The following is a 23964-nucleotide window of genomic DNA, read 5'->3' as shown; positions in this document are numbered from 1 at the left end:
CTATTAAATTTAAATGAAATTAAAAGACACATTTAAGAATTTTATGGAAAAAGAGTGGCATATTTCAACTGAAGAGTTATTTATAATGAGATAAAATGAGATGTCTAGGAAACCTGCAAGAAAGGCAGTACCTAGAAATATGGAAGCAAGTATGTTTGGACATTATTCTAAGAAATGAACCACAGAAATTAAGAGGTTGAAAGGAATTTAGAGGAACATCTAAACTAATGTATTAATTTCATAGATGAAGATTTGACATAGAAAGATTTAAATGTCCTCTAACCACAGTTTAGTAACAGCAGCAAAATAAGATCCTCACACATTTTATATAATACCGTGTTTTCAAACAAAATAAATATTGCACTAAATACGTACACTCCACATCTGCACTTATGAGATGATGCAAGTCCATATTACTTTTTAAAAAATCGTTTGTTAACTGCCTTGTATTGAATACTTTTTTTTTGATGTGTGTAGATTCTATAAAAATGAGATTAAACCTAAGTGCAATCGAGATTTAACAGAAAGATAAATTGCATGGTTCAAAGAAAAAGTGTTAGTAAAGAGTTTCCAACACTTATTACCTCACAGAAATCATATCTTTATATTTTAAGACATAGAGTAAGAGCATCTCAATAAAAAGAAGTGAAATCCAAACCAAAAAGCATAGCAAATGGTTGTTTGAGTTAGTTAAGAAAGAGAGGACATGCGTGGAATGTCAGTTATTCATAACAAAAAGCATACTGGTTTACGTTTGTACAAACTTTTACCAATTTTAAGACACTTCTGACATGTTTTCTTCTATATGAGCCACAGGCAAATAAGGTACATGGGTCACTTAATTTTACCATTGTACGTCCAGACAGAGAAGTGCAGAGATTTTGTGATTTGTCCAAGTTTACTTAAATAGAATGCCTCTGGTCAAAATCACCAAAGACCTCCACATTGCTAAAGCCATTGGTCAGTTCACAGTCTTCATTTCACTTGACCCAGCAGCCATATTGACCACAGCTCATGCTTTACTCCCATGTGTTAGAAACACTGCCTTTATTTGGCTTTTGGACTCTTTTTTTTTTTCTTTTGGCCTTTTTATTTCTTCTTCACTTGCTACAACCCCTTTTCATTCCATTTGTTGCTTTTTCCTACCTCTTCTTTTTCTTTTTCTTTTTTTTTTGCCACGCTGCACATCATGCGGGATCTTAGTTCCCCAACCAGGGATCGAACCTGTGCCCCATGCATTGGAAGTGCAGAGTCTTAGCCACTGGACCGCCAGGGAGGTCCCCCACCTTCTTCCTCTTCTTTCTGACTTCTTAACATCAAATGCCCCCTTTGATTCTTCAGATACACTCACTCCCATATTGATCTCATTTTACCTCTTTGCTAACAGTACCAACAATATCTCTTCAAAGTTTATTTCTCTAGCTTGAATTTCCTCCTATACTGTGGATTCATATATTTAACTATCTGTACAATATGTCCATCTAGGTGGCCTGTAGATATCTCAGGTTAGACATGGAAACAGAATTCCTGGTTGCCTTCTCCCCAACCTTTTGTATCCATAGACTTCTCTACTACTGTGTATGGATAATCAACCTTTAATCAGGGAGTGTATCCTGTGAGATGGAAAACGAGATTTGAACATTGCCTTTCACAATGTTCATGTCATTGCTGAATTTGAAGAGGCAGTTTACTTATGTAAATGTGTATGAGTTACAAAATCAACGAGTTTTCGTAAGTGGATGTGTAAAGATATTTTAAAGTGCTTGCTAAACCTCACTACCTCTACTCCTCACACCGTGGTCAAAACCACAGGCATCTCTCACCTGGATTATTGCAATAAACTCTCTCTTTTCAATTTAATATTATTGCTTCCACTTTGTTCCCCCCGCCCCCCCACCGCCAAGACTACTTGCAACACAGCAGCTCTTGCAATGTTGCATTACATAATCTCACTCTTCTTGGCAAAACCCTCCAGGTGTCTGATCTTACTCAGACTAAAGGGAAAAGTCCTTACTATGGTCTAGAAATGCCCCAGGATCCCACACCACCTTGTAACTCTGTGCTGTCATCTCCTGCAGCTCTTCCTTGCTCACTTTCTTGCAGTCACACTGACCTATTTGCTATCCTAGAAACACATCAGGCAACACCCATCTCAGGACATTTACACTGACTATTTCTCTCTCCAGAAAGCTCATCTCTGGTTATCATTTTATGATAATTCCCTCTCCTCTTCTGTTTAAATAATACCATTATCAATGAACTCTGCTTTGAAATTCTCATCTACGTTTCCTTTTAGATTTTTATCCTTATATGCATCATTGTCTAACAACCTGGAGTATTTATTTATTTATTTTTCAGGATAATATATCCTGACTCTTATGGGAATCTTGGCAGAGATTTAGCCCACCTCTATCAAGGTCAATAAAATGGTTTAAAGAAAGCAACATTCCTATTAAAAGAATGTGTAGCAGAAGAGGAGTTTGGAACTTAGGCACATGCTGTTTACTATCTCCAGATATATTCATTTATCTCTCCATTTTAAGTCTATAGTATAAAAAGTATGTACTATATTTCAAATATAAAAGTGGACTAAGAAGAACTGAAATGGATCTCTAAGTTATTTCTGTTTTTCAGAAGCCACCCTAGATAATTTCCTTAACCTTAAAATTAATATCCCTAGAGTAGTGGGTTGAATAATGTACCTCAAAAATTCATGCTCCAGGAATCTCAGAATGTGAGATTGGAAATTATTTGGAAATGGGATCTTTGCAGATATAATTTGCTAAGATGAGGTCATATGGAATTGAGATAGGTCCTAAACCCAATGACTTGTGTCCTTACAAGAAGAGAACACATACACACGGGGAAAAATGACATATGAAGACAGCAGAGATGGAATTATGTTGCTACAATCAAAGAACAAGAAATATGGGCTTCCCTGGTGGTGCAGTGGTTGAGAGTCCACCTGCCGATGCAGGGGACATGGGTTCGTGCCCCAGTCCGGGAAGATCCCACATGCCGCGGAGCGGCTAGGCCCATGAGCCATGGCCGCTGAGCCTGCGCGTCCGGAGCCTGTGCTCCGCAACGGGGGAGGCCACAACAGTGAGAGGCCCGCATACCGCAAAAAAAAAAAAAAAAAGAAAGAAAGGAAAAAAAAAAGAAAAAAAAAGAACAAGGAATATCAAGAGCCATCAGATGCTGGAAGAGGCAAGAAAGGATTTTCCCCTAGAGCCTTCAGAGGAACGATAGCCTTGATTTCAGACACCAGAACTCCACAATTGTGAGAGAATTAAATCCTGTTGTTTAAAGCCATCCAGTTTCTGGGAATTTGTTATAGCAGCCTTAGGAAACTAATATACACATTATAAATAAAATGAAGATATACAATAAGTAGAATCAACCATCTGTAACAATTATTTTACCAAAGGAATAATTTGTAAATAGATCGTTGAAGATATTAAGAAACACCATTTTCTAATTGATGTGATCTAGAAACATAACGTAATAAATAAGTTCATACCCAAGCAATTACATTGTCCTCTGTCTGAAGAAAGAACAATATAAAAGAAGGGGATATTCAATAAAATTTAGCAAGACAGGGATCAAAGAGCAAATTTTTGTCAGGAAATCCTCTGTAGCTTCAACGATAGAAGATATACTGACTAGCTAATTTAAACATATATTTAACATGTGATTGAGAAGCTGTCAGAAACACGCCATACTAGAGAGTTATATTTTCATGGTAAACAAATTAAAACCTACTTAAACACAAATGCATTGTAAATATGATTAATGTAAAATTGTAATAGTTTCTGCATACATTTAACAACTTCAAACTATAAAGTAAGGGGTGGAACAAGGACACAGTGACTGTGTCATGATATATCTCATTAACTTAGTTATTTGGGCATTCAAGTATTTATGAAGCAGCTTCTTTATTAAGCAATGAAATAAGCATTTTAGCAATATTTCTCTGCTTTCCCTAACCATCTTCCCAGAAATTATCTCCATTATTACTTTGTCAAATTGCAACAAACACATAGTCATTATAATTACATCCAGTTCTTCTTTCCTCCTCCTTTATTTTATCCTCTGGTATCAGTTCATATCCAATCAGGAGACAGAAACTACAATTTAATTTGAACAGGAGAAATTTAATATAAATAATTGTTAACAATAAGCAAAGACATGATCAAAATATAAACAGAATTTTAAAGTACATGAGGAAGAAAGGACAAATTTGGACAAGTGTGCCCCCGCCCCAAGGCTGGGCTCCAAGTCTCCTTGGCAGAAGTTGTGGGTGCAGCCCATTGGATAGTGGAAAAACACACTGGGCTGCCCCAGCCAGAGAGGATGGAAAGACTCCATCCACTGTGCAGGTGGGTCGAGAGGAGGGTGTGCAGAGTTGTTTGGGACATCAGAAGCCTAGGGTGCTCTTAGTAGGGTTGCATAAATTACCCTCTTATCCTCGAGGGTGCAGGCTGAGAGAAGCTAGTGTCAACTGAAAAAGAATGCACAACCTAAAAGTTGAGAGTTATGTTTTATTCGGCAGACAAAACTGAGGACTTAACCCCGGGACACAGCATCTCAGATAGATCTGAGAGACTGCTCCGAAGAGACAAGGTGGGGAGCCAGGAGATACAGTTTTTGCAACAAAGACCAGGTGGTTGGAATATCAAAATATTACTGTTAATTAAAGAAAACCAGGACTTTCCCGGTGGCGCAGTGGTTAAGAATCCGCCTGCCAATGCAGGGGACAGGGTTTTGAGCCCTGGTCCGGGAAGATCCCACATGCCGCAGAGCAACTAAGTCTGTGCACCACAACTACTGAGCCTGCACTCTAGAGCCCACGAGCCACAACTACTGAGCCCACGCGCCTAGAGCCCGTGCTCCGCAACAAGAGAAGCCACCACAATGAGAAGCCTGTGCACCACAATGAAGAGTAGCCCCTGCTTGCTGCAACTAGAGAAAGCCCACGTGCAGCAAAGATCCAACGCAGTCAAAAATTAATTAATTAATTAAAAAAGTAAAATAATGTCCTGAAAATAAATAAACAAGCAAATAAATAAAGTCACCCTTTAAAAATAAATAAATGAAGAAATAAAGAAAACCGGATATCTCAAGTTAAATAATTTAACGCTTTTCTATGTATGGGAAGATGCAACGTCTGGATTCATTGAAATCATTCCTTTGCTATGCACCTCAGCCATCTGGGGCCAGTATCCTGTGCTTCTCATCCTAAGTCTACTCCGAGTGTACAGTTGGGGGTGCCTGAAGCAGCTGACTGCTAGTTGGGGGGTGGGGGCAGGCCATCCTGCCTCCCTCCTGAGTTCCCTCAGGGCTCACCATAAAGTGATGGCTTGGTGGCTGCAGCATCCTTTGTTTACTGATAGGGCAAGCAATAAATATTTTACATTCATACTAGCAAGCAACGGTAGAAGGGGAGTCGCAGCTTTGTGAACCTGTCCTGCCAGGGCAACTTGAAGTCTTGAGTGTCTATTTCAGAAGGGCAGCAGAAAGGTGGTCACCAGACCTGGGCAGGGGCTGCAAGCTTGCTGAGAAACTACATGCTCTGGGCTCAAGCAGAATCCTTGTACAGCTGCACAATCTCAGCAATAAGAAAGAAAAATGGTCTGGGAAGAGGAGCTGGGAAGAGAAGAAAAAATAGACCTGGGAAGAGAAGCTCCTTACTACCGTAATGTCCCTCCAGTGCTCTCTACTGACAAAGCTTACTATTGTGCTTGCCAGAAATCTCCTTTATTGCAGAACAGGTAAAGTTCATCTGGAGACAAGAGCAATCCATTGATAACCAGAGCATTCTTCTTTGGTTGTCTAATTGAAATATTTCTACAACCACGATCTCACATATCCACGGGGCTAAACTTTGTCTCATTTTCCATTGCCACTGATATTTCGATGTATCCTTTATTCTGCAAACTAATGTGTCTTCAGAGCCACCATTTGGCCCAACTGTAGGGGGTATAACTTATATTGGAGCCTATGTGAATGACACACACCATTTTGGGCTGTGGAGTGCACATGCGCAGAGATCTTAAATATCTGTGTATCTTATATTTTAGGTCATATAATTTAATTCCTTAAGAATAAAGTTCAAACTCCTTAATATTTTATGTCAGGTCCTCTCTGATCAATATTCCAATGATATTTCAAGCTTCTACTTTCACTACCTATTTTATGTAACAGATATTCTAAATTCTTGTGTCATTTGGCCTTTGGGCTTTGATATATTCTCCCCAAACTAGATTGTTCTTACTATTTTGTGTTTCTGCTTATGGATATTCTTCTATATAGTCTCATGATTAGGCTCAAATGGAATCTCCTTCATCGATCTTCTGAAATAGAAACATTCACTCCTGATGAGAACCACAGCCATGTGCATTTACTGTACCTTCTTTTGACACACTTTTGAGTAACTATGTGATATTAACATTAAGACATCTGTGTCCACATTTATTCTTCAAGATCAGGGACTGTGTGCCTCAGTTACACAGTATTTTGGACAAAGAGGATGTCAGTTTATTTATTTTAATTTGATAATAAATTAATTTTTAATAAACCTGAAAAGCAAATTTTTAAAATATCACACAGTTTTTCATTTCTTTTTTAATGAAAAAGAAAGTGAGAAAATATATTAAGCATTTAAGCAAAAATCCTCAAATTTTAGATAGCTAGATAGAGATAGAGATCTCATGTGACTATTTATTGACATAATCCACCCATTTAGTGTTGGGGTGGCAGAATGCCCCTCCCCTCCAAAACAAAAAAAAGCTTTTCAGCCACTTTTACTATAAAAAATAATTTCTGTGAAGACATCTCTTTTTTTTTTTTTGTGGTACGCGGGCCTCTCACTGTCGTGGCCTTTCCCATTGCAGAGCACAGGCTCCGGACGCGCAGGCTCAGCGGCCATGGCTCACGGGCCTAGCTGCTCTGCGGCATGTGGGATCTGCCCGAACCGGGACACGAACTCGTGTCCCCTGCATCAGCAGGCGGACTCTCAACCACTGCGCCACCAGGGAAGCCCAGAAGACATCTCTTTTTAAAGTGTGGGTTCAGAATCAGCCTACAAGCATTTCAATTCTGACTGTAGATCTTTCTAGCTATGTGACCTTGAAAAATTAATGTCATACTGGGCCTTGTTCTCTTTATCCATCAAATGTGGATGGTAAGATTGCATCAGTCTGAATATGTGTATCAAATTACAAATGCACATATGCAAAAAATATTCTTTGTTTATCTATAACTGGGATATAATTAAATTTCTCATTCCGCTGGCTGACAAATTCTCACTTAAATCATGTTCCTTTCATCATTTCTTGAGCCAGCATTTAAATTCTAAATCAGAGTAGTTGGAAAAATCAGACCCTTTCATGGCTACTGTGTGTGTTTATGTGCAGGGGGCACATTACCGTGGGTCCAGTTGTCACCCACACAAGTTGCCATCTGCTGAGTGCACCTTCCACATTTCAGGGTGAGACTCTGACTTTGGAACCAAGCAGTTCACTGCCATGACATTCTCTTCAGGCTTACTCTCCCTCAGTCCAAGCTTCCTGTGGCCCTTGACACAAGAGAAAATCTATTGCCTACTGAGTTCTCTTTGGCCTGTGGATTTAAGTACCTCAGTTAACTTGAGACTCTTGAGCCCTGGTTGACTGAGGAGAACTCTGGAATCTGAACACTTGGATATCAGGGTTAGATGTTTCCTCAGCAGTTTGGACCCCGTCTCTATCAGAATCCTCTCCCTCACTGATGGCCAACCAGGACAGTGTGGGCTGCAGCATTGGGTACCTTCTCAAAGGTTCCTCCATGTATAAGTTTTATTTTTGTTTTTATTTCCCTCTTCATCATGCTATCATTCTCAAAATCATATGAATCAAGTGTGTGTGTGTGTGTGTGTAGTAGTAGTAGTAGTAGTAGTAGTAGTGTGGGGAGGTATGAGGAAATGAGGGGGAGTGATAGAAAAACCTTTCTTTGATAACTAGCATCTGCAAAATTTAGTGATTACACCCTGCTCTTAAGCTTTTAGCACAAAAGGTAAGGCTGTGATTCTTCTTTGGTTAGCACTTTGCTGAGTCAATGAATGAAGAAAGTCTAACTCCTCAAAATGAGGGTAAGAGAGGGATAAGAAATGTTGAAGTGGTTGGAAGTAGAGAGCGATGATTAATTTATGAACATGTTTCCAACTCAATAAAAAATAAAATAGAAAGTATGTACAAAGCACTAAGAACAGTGCCCAAAGTATTGAAGTTGCTTAATAAGTATTAATTATTAGAATTGTGATCTAAGCCTCATAGAGCAAAGAATGGGCTTCAAATTGTAACAGAACAGGTTAGAAAAATAGACCTTTTTTCACACTGTTTTATCTTCATTTTTTAGAACCAAATTTAAAAATGTCATAAACACCTATATGCCCCAGCTTATCTAAAAGTTATATATTGCATAATTAAAATTCATTGTGGTAAAATTGAAACATCAAATAACATGCTATGAAACAATAAAATAATATAGAAAAAATAGATGCAGTTTAAAAAGAAACTGAAAAGAAATATATTTGCTAAAAAATTATTCAAAACATGAGAAATTAATACATTGGATGAGATGTAAGGACATAAACCATAAGGTAAAAAAGCATAAAGAAAAACTGAAATTAAAAAACAGATAAAAATAAAGCCCATAGTAGGAATTGGGAAATTTGTTTTGATTAAAGAGTTTCTCTGTTTATAAAATTAGAGGAGTAGAAAAAGAATCAAATTTATCAGATATTAAAATTGCAAAAATTCATAGTGTACTATTTCAGTATTTAGTTGGATATAGTTACCTGCTTTTTACTTTGCTAATAATAGATTTCACACATTATGTAACTTTATTTATTATAGCTATTGCAGATCAAAGCATTTTTGTTCATTTTCAGTAAAATAAGAGACAGAGTGTTTTTAACTGGAAGCAGTTAACTTTAATGTTTTTCTATCAGTTAACAATCCCTTTTTTCTTCCATTTTTTATTTTTGTTAATTAAATATTTCCCAGAACAATGAAAAAACTTTTTGCATGTGCACGGGTGTGTGTGAATTTGAACACAGGAGACTCAAACTCCTCAAGCTAAGCATTCATGCTTTTAAAAGGATTTAATTATATTATTACTTATCCTGCATTCTGCCTGATAGGACTACATTTTAAAAGATTGAAAGAGTTCAGAAATTTATCTTATAGCTTAATCCAAATATTAAATAATATGTAAAATATTAGATACCAGTTAAATAGGTCAATTGTATAAAAATTGAGGTATAATAGATGATTTTAGCAAACAAATTATTTGCAGGTTTTACAAATGGAAAATAATAGCCAATCAAAATATCCAAATACTCCTGGAAAGATTTTAAAGGCATTCATAAACTGGCAGATGTCTTAGTTATCGTTATAATGTCTCTTTCTTGGCAGTATAGGCAAGAACATTCACTTCTTCTGTTTTTACAATCCTAAAATGATGTTAACTGGCATTAACCAGTGAAAGAAACTCTAGAGGTGGGAGAATATATTCCCATCTCTTACAGAGGCGATGGATAGAAGGCTTTATCATTGCCCCACCCTTTTTTTTTTTTCTGATTTCCTTTTTCTTTTCTTCTTTTCTTAGTAAATTTTATCTTTTAGAGCTGTTTTAGGTTCACAACAAAATTGAGTGGAATGTACACAGAATTCTCATATACCCCTGCCTCCACACATGTATAGCATCTACCATTACTAACATCTGCCACCAGTGGTACATTTGTTACAATTGGTAAACTTACATTGACACATCATCATCTAATATACTATTACTTTCCTTTGGTTATATATTTTTTCAGTGTAGTTAGGATCATGGTGGCCATGTTATCATGCAACATTTCAATTTTTTCTTTCTCTTTAACAATATAGAATGACGATTCTCTCATATCACTAAGTGGGCTTTGTCAAATAATAGGGTCTCTGTTTTGTTCTACTGGACTCTGCATGTATTATTATGTCTCTGCTTCAGGATTTTAATTATTACATATTTAAAATCAGCCTTAATATATGGTTGGACAGGATCAAATTGTTCATCTTCCAACTAATTCAGGTGGTCTTTAAATTACTTCGGTAAAGCTTTATAATATTTTTTATTGAGTTTTTGAACATCCTTTTTAGATTTATTCGAAGATGCACTATATATTGTTGCCATTGCAGATGGTATCTACTAACTATGATTTCTTAATATTTGCCACTGAGAAAGAAGAATTCAGTTGATTTTTAAAAATATTACATATAGCAACATGGTTGCACACATTAATTCTAAAAATTTACTGTAGATACTATGTACGTAATAATATTTTTTGCTTAACCTCTTCTAATCCTTACACGTTTTTTAGAATTTACTTTCTTTACCTGGCTTTTTAACTTTATTTTGAATGTTGAAGTCATTAATTAATAGAGGCTTTCTTTTTTCCTAATAATGTTTTTTACAATAACATTAATTTTGTCTGATATATATCATTTTTATTTTATTTTATTTATTTATTTTTTATTTTTTATTATTATTTTTTTTGCGGTACACGGGCCTCTCACTGTTGTGGCCTCCCCCGTTGCAGAGCACAGGCTCCGGACGCGCAGGCTCAGCAGCCATGTCTCACGGGCCCAGCCGCTCCGAGGCAGGTGGGATCTTCCCGGACTGGGGCACGAACCCGTGTTCCCTGCATCGGCAGGCGGACTGTCAACCACTGCGCCACCAGGGAAGCCCTGATATATATCATTGCTGGATTTCATTTACCAGTTCTATGTTTTGTCTGCATCATACTTTTTCTTCTCTTTTATGTATGTCCTTGGTAAATATCACTAGTTTTTTTTTATATAATCTGATAATTTCTGTATTCTAACAAAAAATCTAATCCATTTATAATTACTGTGATTAGTAAAACACTTGTATATGTATGTGTATATATATACACACATATATATACACATAAATTTAATCAATTTAATACATTTTTCATATCTAGATATCTAGATATATCTCCATTCTCAAATTATGTGCTCTATTTTTCCTGCCTTTTATTTATTCCTCTTATTATTTATTCTTCTCCTTTTATTGTATTGATTGCTTTTATTAAGCATATATTTCCTCTCTACTACTTGGAAAGATAGACAGTGAATTTCAATATTTTAATTCTAACATTGAAAATTTAACATCCGTACTTAAATTAATACAGTTTTATTTTTAGTTGTATATATGTCTTTATTTCCCAGTATAGGTCTGATTCTCATATTTTTGACTGCTGCTTAATCTCCTTCCTGGCAGTGGTCTTCCTCTCATGACTTGTGAGATTATGTGTATATATATATATATATATATATATATATATATATATATATATATAAAGATATAGATATATATCTTATTTTCTTTCAGGTTTTTAACATCTTTATGATTTCTACCAAAAATCCTGTTCATATGTCTCTAGTATTACTACTCTAAATTTTGTTGTATCCTACATATCCTGAAATTAATGGCTTCCATTGCAACTTTTTCTTGGCCAAAGGCAATGTATTTTCAGCCCCTCAGGAGAAGCCTCAGTATTTCTGATATATCAAAATACCATTTCTATTTTCTGAGCCTAGCCCTACAGTCCTTTAGCATATCATGTAGTTTCTTGCATGTCTTGCCTGGCATTGAATGTTGGATAGAGAGAGACTGCTTTTGCTTCCTTTTTGCTCTAATCTGTCTTTTGGGCTCTCCTCCAAACAATATGCTTTTTCATATATTAACTAGGTTGTTCATGTTATTCAATCCAATGGAAGCTTCTCTGGCTGTAATGGACACGTTTTCTCATTTCCTAAGCATTTTTTCCTTTCCTAAACATGTTTCTCTTTTGGTGCCAGTGATACAAAGTTTTGATAGCTTGTTTTCACCTCCTGTTAAGATGCTGCCATTTCTGAGGGCCAGCAATTCGTTTGTCATGAAGGTTCTGAGCCATTCCCTCTGGCCATTTCAACAGAGTGGGTTGACCAGTGAAATCACGGAATTTCTGCCTTCTAGCTCACCTGATACATTTAGATGAAACACCATAGCACAAGCAGGGGGATCTGGGATCCCAGAAGGGATGCCCAGTCACTAGGTAGTGCATTTTAGAATGGATGTGAGGTATTTCCCTGCGGGATCAACTCTGACCAATAGGAAACAGTAGGTAAAAAAGAAATTGGCACATAATTTCTTTCCTACTTTTCTTTGATTGACCACTCTGAGACCTGAGTTTACCTTGCAGCCTGTCCAGAGATGTTCTTCCTGTAGGCCAAGCAGCACAGTACTGATGCTGTATAGTCTACCTGGTACTATACTTGTGGAGCCACCTGCCAAAGGTACACATCAGTAAACATTTGTTTGTGTCTTTCTTTACCTCACTTTGTATTGTTTCTCACCATGATGCCCTAGATCCTCACTCTCTAAATATGTCATCAGTATTTTGATTTGCTACAGTCTCTGTTTTCTAAAGGATGAGAGGTAAGAGCCTGTCTTTTTGTAGATCATAGTATAGCAAGATTCTAGATATGGTGTCTGACACATAACAAATACTGTATTAACTTTTTTTTTTTTTAACATCTTTATTGGGGTATAATTGCTTTACAATGGTGTGTTAGTTTCTGCTTTATAACAAAGTGAATCAGTCATACATAAACATATGTTCCCATATGTCTTCCCTGTTGCGTCTCCCTCCCTCCCACCCTCCCCATCCCACCCCTCCAGGCTGTCACAAAGCACCGAGCCAATATCCCTGTGTCATGCGGCTGCTTCCCACTAGCTATCTACCTTACTGCGTTTGTTAGTGTGTATATGCCCATGACTCTCTCTCGCCCTGTCACAGCTCACCCTTCCCCCTCCCCATAACCTCAAGTCCGTTCTCTAAGAGGTCTGCGTCTTTACTTTTGTTCAATGATTGAATATGTATTTAGGGGTCAGAGGAATAGTTTAAAAAGTAAAAAAGGGCATCTATCATGCCCAAGGAATATTTCTATGTACCAGCCCCTAGCACGTTAAAATATTGTTTTACTTAATCTTCATAACAACACTATAGATGTGATTTTTTAATCTCCATTTTACAGATGAAAGTTTGGTAGCTTAGAGAGGTTAACATGACCTATATAAGGTTACACAACTCATGATTGATAGAGCTGGGAATTGTGCATAAGAAATTTCATGTTCTTCTGCAATTCAGCGCTATTTTAGAGGCTTATCTTTATTCCTTATGACTCTGGGTTGAAAATACATGGCTGAATATTTTTCAAAGAGAGTGACACAAAATACTCCCACGGCTTAGAAAAAGTCATTTCTGCCCCTCTGCTGTTGTATAATAGTTAATGTGATATATGGAGAGTCTTTGGAGAAATGGAGATATTGTTTGCCATTTACTTACTGTGTGACCTTGGGCAAGTAACGGAGACATCCTGGGCTGCTGTTTTCTTAAATCTAACAAGAAACGTGTAAAAACTACCTCAGGAATTGCCAAAATTTTAATAACTATTATAAATCTTCAGTAAATGCTTCTACACTGCTCCTTTATAATGCATTTCTTGGCTCTTCTGAAATAAACTAAAATGTATTTTCTTCTCAATGTGAAATAGAGTTGGAGCAAGTTAGAGTGTAACTTAGAGCAGTGAATGTTGCAAAAGCTGGCTATAAATGGCTTTGGGATTCACCACATGATATTTTAGCCCCAAAATGTATCTTCCTAGTGAGGTTTTAATTATTTAAAATTCTTTGATTCCCCTAAATGCATGCATTCATTAGCTACTCAAATTAGGAAATTTAAAAAACACAGTGCTAAGAACTGATGGTTCTAAGTTGTACAAAGTAATCCTTACTTTTTGAAAGGCTCAGAGACATGTGCTAAGTAGCTCTGCTGTAAAGTGAAGTGTATCAGATCAGATGTAAGTGGGAAGAGTTGGGGGAGCACAAAATGAATTTTAAATTAAGTGGTGAATCTAACCCTCTCAGGAACACCTTCCTAATTTTCTGTACCTTGCCTTATTCTATCTTTCTGTACTGGCTTAAAATCCACTGACTATGAAATGTCTCTGCCACTTGAGGCACAATATGCAATGCTTTTTACTCCTATGGATCTTCTGGAGTAATAATTATGTATTATTTTTCCCTCTGTCCTGTCTTATTTTGGATATATTTTTAATGTGTTGCTTTGCTCCTTCATTGTTAAGAATTGATGTCTTTTCTGATGTGTTCACCAAAAAAGATTGTAATTTAATTGTACTTACAAAATATGTATCCCATTCTTTATATTATCTACATTTTAATCCACTTACGTGTGGTCAAAAATGTATCTGATGAAGAAAAATTGAATTCACCATTTTCTAGTTGTATTATTTGTGTGTACACTTTTTGCTTTTTTGTTTCTTACATTGAAATAATACTGAAAAAAAATATTTGGCGATGTGTAGAACACACTGGGGTCGGGGATGGGGTCTTTCCAACAAAAATTGGGCACTGATAACCCCAAATACCTTGTTGACTTTTTGTGTAAGTGTTGCGGTAAACTTTGTAATGCATTAGGATTTGGGATTAGGGTCTGACTGCTAACCAAGAGCATACACATAGTTCTTATCATGAAGTCTGGAAGCTGTGGCCTTTATAGCTGATACAGGTTGCTTCTGTGATGCTATACACATTTACTCCCATTCTCTGGTCCACCTGATCCAAAGTTTTTTCAGTTCTGTATGACCCAGTATTTATCAGTTTGACTTGAATTATAGTGTTACCACCAAGTGTGGTCTCTCTTCTCCTTCTCTCCAATCTTACAAATCATTTAAAGGCCAGTCCTATGAAGAGTCTTAAATTTTTAATGATTGTCCTGTCTCAAAAAAACTCTGTTTCTGCTGTACTCATGCTCTATTTATAACACTTCTGACACCAAATGTATGGGTTTTTCCCCCCCATTAAGCAGTTCTCTGCTATACCAGCTGGGTGTCCTACAACTCAATTCAATTCTGACATTATCACAGACTCCACAGGTTAAGAGCTTAGCCCTGCAAGACTGACCCCACACCTCAGAAGCCAGTGGAAAGTCTAGGTTGCCACCTGTGCTTTTGACCAAGTAGGTGTAAATCAGATATTCCCATGCCTCTCCTGCTTGGGTTCTATCATTTTTAAGAATAGCTCACACTCAGGGAAACACTTACTTGTGCTTACTACTTTCTTATATAATAAAATATATGATAAAATATATAAACAACCAGCCAGATGAAGAGATACATAGTGCAATTTCTGGAAGGGTTCCAAGCACAGAAGCTTCTGATCCCTTGGAGTTAGGGTTTGTCACCCTCCTGGCATGTGAATGTGTTCATCAACCCCAAAGCTCTCTGAACCCTATACTTTTAGAATTTTTATGGAGTCTTCATCCTGTAGGTATGATCAATCATTAACTCCATTTCTAGCCCTTCTCCCTTTCCCATAGAGTGAGGGGGTGGGGCTGAAAGTTCCAAGCTTCTAATAATGGCTTGGTCTTTCTACTGACCAGCCCCCCTTAAGGAGCCCACCAAGAGTCACCTCACTGGAACAAAAGATGCTGTTATTACCCAGGAAATTCCAATGGGTTTTAGGACCTCTCTCTGAGGAACCAGGATCAAAGACCAGATATTAGAAAAAGATGCTCCTAGAATTCTTATAACTTAAAAAGTTACAACAGTTTTAGGAGCTCTGAGCTGGGAACCAAGGGCAGAGACCAATATATATCAATATATTTTCTGTTATTTCACACATCAATTTTAAATCTTTTCCCATAAATCCATTTATCCAATCATATACAATGCATTTACTATGTTCTAGATGCTGTGCATGACCCTGGAGATACAGCAGTCAACATACCAGTCAAAAATATTTGCCCTGAAGGAAATTACATTCTAGTGAGACAAAACAAGTTATAAAATATATAGTAGGTAAAATGGTAGTTTGTGCTATGAGCAAAAATACAGTCAGAAAGTGTCAACAGGGAGTTCCAAGTTTGGGGAGATATAATTTTAAATAGGATCAGGGAAACCTTCACAAAATCCATATTGTTTTCTTTCTGTACAATTCACTGTTGTGCTTAATTTTTTAAATATATTTTCTCTAGCTATTGCATGAGTTAACTTTAAACAAAGTTTGTTAATCTGGCAGACATGTATTTTCAAAAGCTAACCATAAGAAGGTGATTTGGAAATGTAATCCTTTTCTTGGGGTGGGGTGGATGTTGGTGATTTTTATTTTTAATAAACAGACTTCATTTCTGAGAGTGCATTTAGATTTGTTGAAATATTAAACAGAAAGTACAAAGAGTTCCCAAATACTGCTTCCTTCCCTGTCTTTGGTTTTCCCTATTATTAACACCTTTCATTCTTGAGATACCTCTGTTACAACTGATGAACCAATACTGATATATCATTATTAACTAAATTCCATGGTTTACATTAAGGTTCACTTTTTCTGTTGTGCAGTTCTATGCATAATGTCATGTGTCCACAATCATAATGTCATACAGAATAGATTCACTGACCTAAAAATCACCTGTGCTGCACCTATTCATCCCTTTCCCCTCATCCCCAACCCCTGGGAACTGCTGATCATTTTACTTTCTCTATAGTTGGGTCTTTTGCAAAATGTCATATAGTTAGAATCAAACAGATTTTCAGACTGGTTTGCTTTACTTAACAGTATACATTTAAGGTCCTCCCATGTCTTTCTGTGGCTGGATAGCTCACTTTGATTTATCACTGAATAATATTCTATTGTATGGATGTAACACAGTGTTTATCCATTCACCTACGGGAAAACATCTTACTTCCAGTTTTTGGCAATTATGATAAAAATTGATTGTAAACATTTGTTTGCATATTTTTGCATGGACTTAAGTTTTCAACTCATTTGAGCAAATACCTAGGAGTGGATTATATGCTAAAACTATATTTATCTTTGTAAGAAACTGTCTTCCAAAGTAGTCGTACCATTTTGCATTCCTCCTAGCAAAGAATGAGAGCTGCTTTTGGTCAACACCCTCACTAGAATTTATTGTCAGTGTGTTTAATTTAGCCATCCTAGGGTGATAAGTGAGTAGTGGCATCTCATTGTTTTAATTTGCAGTTCTCTAATGAGGTATAATGTTGAACATCTTTTCATAGGCTTGTTTGCCATTGATATACCTTCTTTGGTTAGGTGTCTGTTCAGATTGTTGCCCACTTTTCAATCAGGTTGTTTGTTTTCTTACTATTGACTTTTAATAGGTTTTTAAAAATATGTATTTCAGATACAAACCCTTTATCATATATATGCTTTTCAAATACAGTCTCCCAATCTGTGACTTCTGTTTTCATTCTCTTAATTTTTTTTTTTTTTTTTTACAGAGCAGAAGTGTCTATTTTAATGGAGTCTAACTTATCAATTCATTCTCTCGTGGGTCATGCTTTTGATCTTTTGGTGTTTTTATTGACAAACTCATTGCTAAACCCAGGGTCACCTAAATTTTCTCCTATGTTATCTTCCAGAAGTTTTATAGTTTTATGTTTTATGTATAGGTCTGTGAGTTAATTTTCAAGTTAATTTTTGTAAGACATGTAAGGTCGTCTCTAGATTTTTTTTTCTTCTTTTGCGTATAGCTTTCTAATTGTCCTAGTGTCATTTGTTACAATTTCTCCAATCAATGGCCTTTGCTCCTTTGTTAGTGATCAGTTGACTGTATTTGTGTAGGTCTATTTCTGGGCTCTCTATTATATTCTATTGATCTATTTTACTACTCTTTCACCAATATTACACTGCCCTGATGGTTGCTTTCTAGTGAGACTTGAAGTTGGGTCATGTCAGTCCTCCAACTCTGTCCTTCAATATCATAGTGACTATTTTGGCTTCTTTTCTTTCCTTTGAAACTTTAGAATCAGTTTGTTTATATCACAAAGTAACTTGTTGGGCCTTTGTTTGGGATTACATTGAATTTATAGATAAAATTGAGAAGAACTGATATGTTAACAATATCAATTCTTCCTACCCATGAACATGGAATATATCTACATTTGTTTAGATATTATTTGATTTCTTTCACAGTTTTATAGTATTTCTCATATATATCTTGCACATATTTTGTTATATTTATACCTAGGTATTTCACAATATTTTGGTGCTAATATAAAAGGCATTGTGTTTTTAATTTCAACTTCCAATTGTTTATTGCTTAAACAATTGACTTTTGAATATTAACCTCATATTCTACAGCCTTGCTATAATCACTAGTTAGTTCCAGGAGATTTTTGTTTGATTCTCTGTGATTTTCTACATTTTGGTTCATGTCATTTTTAATTTTTTTTTTTTTTTTTGCGGTACACGGGCCTCTCACTGTCGTGGCCTCTCCCGTTGCGCAGCACAGGCTCCGGACACGCAGGCTCAGCGGCCATGGCTCACGGGCCCAGCCGCTCCGCGGCATATGGGATCTTCCCGGACCGGGGCACGAACCTGCGTCCCCTGCATCGTCAGGCGGACTCTCAACCACTGCGCCACCAGGGAAGCCCCATGTCATTTTTAAATGAAGAGATATTTTTTTTTTCCTTTCAATCTGCATACCTTTTAAATTCCTTTTCATTTCTTATTGCATTAGCTAGAACTTCCAGTACAATGTTGAATGGTATTGGTGGGAGGGAAAATCTTTGCCTGTTCCTGATCTTAGCAGGAAGCTTCTCATTTCTCATCACTAAATATGATGTTGGCTATAGGATTTTGGTAGATGTTCTTTATCAGGCTGAGGAAGTTCCCCTCTATTTGTAGTTTTCTAACAGTTTTTATCCTGTATGAGAGTTGGATTGTGTCAAATGCCCTTTCTGCATCTGTCTATATGATAATATAATCTTTTTTCTTTAGCTGTTGTTGATGTTATAGATTACATTAATTGATGTTTGAATTAGAGCCAATCTTTCATTCTTGGAATAAGTTCAAGTTGGTCATGGTAATAATAGTTTTCATACACATTTTGATTTGATTATTCAATATTTTCTTAAGGATTTTTCAGCCATTTTCATGAGAGATATTGGTCTGTAGTTTTCCTTTCTTGTAATATCTTTGTCTGTTTTTGGTATTTGTGTATCACTGACCTCATAAAATGAGTTTAGAAAGTGTTCCCTCTGCTTCTATTTTCTCAAAGAGATTGCTGAGAATTGAAATGATTTGCTCTTCTGTTGTTTGGTAGAATTCACCAGTGAAACCATACGCGCCTGGTGCTTTCTATTTTTGATGTTATTTCATATATGCATGTGTGTGTGTGTGTGTGCTCGCATGTGCATTTAATTATTTGTTTCTCCATATTTAATTAGTTTTGGTAGATTGGGGCTTTCAAGAAAAATTGGTCCATTTCATCTAAGTTATCAGATTTGTGGGCATAGAATTGTTTATATTTTTTTATTTTCCTTATAACATCCATGGGATTGATAGTGAGTGCCCTCCTTCATTTCTTTTGTTTTTTAATTTTTATTGAAGTATAGTTGATTTACAATGTTGTGCTAGTTTCAGGGGTACATCAAAGTGAATCAGTTATACATATACATATATCCACTCTTTTTCTGATTCTTTTCCTATATAGGTCATTACAGAGTACTGAGTAGAGTTCCCTGTGCTATACAGCCTCCATTATTTCTTATACTAGTATTTGTGTATTTTTACTTTTTTATCAGTTAGACTGGTTGGGAGTTTATCAATTTTGTCAGACTTTTCAAAGAACGAACTTTAGGTTTCTTTGTTTTTCTCTGTTGTTTTCCTGTTGTCAATTTCTTTGATACGTGCTCTGATTTTTATTACTTCTTTTCTTCTGCTTAATGTGGATTTAATTCTTTTTCTAATATCTTAAGGTGGATGCTGAAATTATTAATTTCAGATCTTTCTTCTTTTCTAACGCATGTATTATGTGCTAATTTTCTTCTAAACACTGCTTTTGCTGCATCCTACAAATATTGGTAGCTTATATTTTTGTTTCCATTTAGTTCAAAATATTTTTAAATATCTTTTGAGGAGGGGGACCTTCAAGATGGCAGAGGAGTAAGATGTGGAGATCACCTTCCTCTCCACAAATACACCAAAAATACAACTACATGTGGAACAACCCCTACAGAACACCTATTGAACGCTGGCAAAAGACCTCAGACTTCCCAAAAGTCAAGAAAATCCCCACATACCTGGATAGGGCACAATAAAAATGAAAAAACAGAGACAAAAGAATAGGAACAGGACATGCACCTCTGGGAGGGAGCTGTGAAGGAGGAAAAGTTTCCACACACTAGGAAACCCCTTCACTGGTGGAGATGGGGCGTGGCCGGGGGGGAAGCTTCAGAGCCATGGAGGAGAGCACAGCAACAGGGGTGCAAGGAGAAAGTTAAGAGATTCCTGCACAGAGGATCAGTGCCGACCAGCACTCACCAGCCTGAGAAGCTTGTCTGCTCGCCCAACAGGGCGAGTGGGACCTGGGAGCTGAGGCTTGGGCTTCGGAGATCAGATCCCAGGGAGAGGACTGGGGTTGGCGGCATGAACACAGCCTGAAGGGGGCTAGTGCACCACAGCTAACCTGGAGGGTGTCCAGGAAAATGTCTGGACCTGCCTAAGAGGTAAGTGACCATTGTTTCAGGGTGCGCAAGGAAAGGGGATTCAGAGCACCACCTAAACGAGCTCCAGAGATGGACGTGAGCCACAGCTATCAGCGTGGACCCCAGAGAAGGGCATGAAATGCTAAGGCTGCTGCTGCAGCCACCAAGAAGCCTGTGTGCATCACAGGTCACAATCCACACCTCCCTCCTGGGAGCTTGTGCAGCCCGCCACTGTCAGGGTCCAGTGATCCAGGGATAACTTTCCCAGAGAACACACAGCATGCCTCAGGCTGGTGCAATGTCACACTGTCCTCTGCTGCTGCAGGCTCGCCCTGATTCTGTACCCCTCCCTCCTCCTGGCCTGAGTGAGCCAGGGCCCCCTAATCAGCCACTCTTTTAATCCCCTCGTCTGGGCAAATAACAGATGCCAGAGGTCAACCTACATGCAGAGGCAGGGCCAAATCCATAGGTGAACCCAAGGAGATGTGTGAAGAAAGAAGAGAAAGGGAAATTTCTCCATGCAGCCTCTGTAGCAGCAGATTAAATCTCCACAATCAACTTGATGTACCCTAAATCTGTGGAATACCCGAAGAGACAACGAATCATCCCAAAATTGAGGCAGTGGACTTTGGGAGGAATGTAGACTTGGGGTTTGCTTTCTGCATCTAATTTGTTTCTGGTTTTATGTTTATCTTAGTTTAGTATTTAGAGCTTATTATCATTGGTAGATTTGTTTATTGATTTGGTTGCTCTCTTCCTTTTTTCATATATAAATTTTTTCTTTTTGCCTTTTTCTCTTTTTTGTGAGTGTGTATGTGTATGCTTCTTTGTGTGATTTTGTCTGTATACATTTGCTTTTACCATTTGTCCTAGGGCTCTGTCTGTCCAGTTTTCTTTATTTTTAATATTGTTTTTAGCACTTGTTATCATTGGTGGATTTGTTTATTGGTTTGGTTGCTCTATTCTTTCTTTTTTTTGTTATTACATTTTAAGTTTTTTCATTTTAATAATAGTTTTTGATTTTTTATTTTAATAACTGTATTTATTTTATTTTATTTCAGTTTCTTCATTCTTTCTTTTTATTTTTTCTCCCTTTTCTTCTAAGCCCTGTAGCTGACAGGGTCTTGGTGCTCTGGCCAGGTGTCAGGCCTGAGCCTCTGAGGAGGGAGAGCCAAGTTCAGGACATTGGTCCACCAGAGAACTCCTGGCCCCATGTAATATCAATTGGCAAAAGCTCTCCCAGAAATCTCCATCTAAACACTAAGACCCAGCTCCACTCAATAACCAGCAAGCTCGAGTGCTGGGCACCCCATGCCAAACAACTAGCAAGACAGGAACACAACTCCACCTATTAGCAAAGAGGCTGCCTAAAATCATAATAAGTTCACAGACACCCCAGAACATATCACCAGACATTGTCTTGTGCACCAGAAAGACAAGATCCACCCTCATCCCCCAGAACACAGGCCACAGTCCACTCCACCAGGAAGCCTACAAAACCCACTGAACCAACCTAGGCCACTGGGGGCAGACACTGAAAACAACAGGAACTATGAACCTGCAGCCTGTGAAAAGGAGACACCAAACACAGTAAGTTAAGCAAAATGAGAAGACAGAGAAATACACAGCAGATCATGGAGCAAGGAAAAACCCACCAGGCCAAAAAAATGAAGAGGAAATAAGCAGTCTACCTGAAAAAGAATTCAGAGTAATGATAGTAAAGATGATCCAAAATCTTGGAAATAGAATGGAGAAAATACAAGAAAGGTTTAATAAGGACCTAGAAGAACGAAAGAGCCAAGAAACAATGATGAACAACACAATAAATGAAACTAAAAATTCTCTAGAAGGAATCAATAGCAGAATAACTGAGGCAGAAGAACGTATAAGTGACCTGGAAGATAAAATAGTGGAAATAACTATCACAGAGCAGAACAAAGAAAAAAGAATGAAAACAATTGAGGGCAGTCTCAGAGACCTCTGGGACAACATTAAATGCACCAACATTTAAATTATAGGGGTCCCAGAAGAAGAAGAGAAAAAGAAAAGGACTGGGAAAATATTTGAAGAGATCATAGTTGACAACTTCCCTAACATGGGAAAGGAAATAGTCAATCAAGTCCAGGAAGCACAAAGTCCCATACAGGATAAATCCAAGGAGAAACACTTATTAATCAAATTATTAATACATACATATTAATCAAACTTTCAAAAATTAAATACAAAGAAAAAATATTAAAAGCACCAAGGGAAAAGGAACAAATAACATACAAGGGAATCCCCATAAGGTTAACAGCTGATTTTTCAGCAGAAACTCTGCAAGCCAGAAGGGGATGGCAGGACATATTTAAAGTAATGAAAGGGGAAAACCTACAACCAAGATTGCTCTACCCACCAAAGATCTCATTCAGATTTGATGGAGAAATTAAAACCTTTACAGACAAGCAAAAGCTAAGAGAACTCAGCACCACCAAACCAGCTTAGCTTTACAACAAATGCTAAAGGAACATCTCTAGGCAGGAAGCACAAGATAAGGAAAAGAACCTACAATAACAGACCCAAAACAATTAAGAAAATACTAATAGGAACAAACATATCAATAATTACCTTAAATGTAAATAGATTAAATGCTCCAACCAAAAGACATAGACTGGCAGAATGGATACAAAAAAAAGACATGTATATGTGCTGTCTACAAGAGACTGACTTCAGTGAATTATTCTATATAAAATAATTAACATATTATGTAGAGAAATAACTTACCGTATTCATGTGTTTCTGTGGCTGCCCATCATAGCTCAGGCTTATATATAGTGGTGAAGAACAAGGTCCTCAATCCCACAGAAAAATGATGGAAACAATGCAAAAGAACACACCTCAAAATTATCCTGTTTATCCTGTGGTAAATATAACTAGAGTATGTTTATATGAAATATGAAACGTCATTGTTTCAGGGCTGCTCATAGTATTCATTCCTTGGCACTTCAGGCTGGCAGTTCATCTTTCAGCAGTTCCTTCAGGCATTTGGAAGTTGCACACTCAGATATCTATGAGTTACATATAGGACAAGGATAGCATCTGCCATCTGCCACGGAGTGAATCATCAACATGGTTGTTTGTGCTAAAGTGAGGCAGCTACCCAAACTCTAGTTAACTAACATACCAAATAGGAACTGGAATGATGAAGTGGTTTACAAGCTACATGAGGTTGTGATTACAATTTTTTTTTAACTAAAATATATGTAGGCTCCCCCTTTACCTACATATCCATGCACTTTCTTTCATAATGGTCCATTTCCTTTCCAGTTCCATTGTTTTATGTTTTCCTCTGTATATTCCCTTCTAC

The sequence above is a fragment of the Globicephala melas genome, chromosome 4, assembly GCF_963455315.2.
Source record: "Globicephala melas chromosome 4, mGloMel1.2, whole genome shotgun sequence".
NCBI classification, from domain to species: domain Eukaryota; kingdom Metazoa; phylum Chordata; class Mammalia; order Artiodactyla; family Delphinidae; genus Globicephala; species Globicephala melas.
This window is presented reverse-complemented; position numbering follows the sequence as displayed.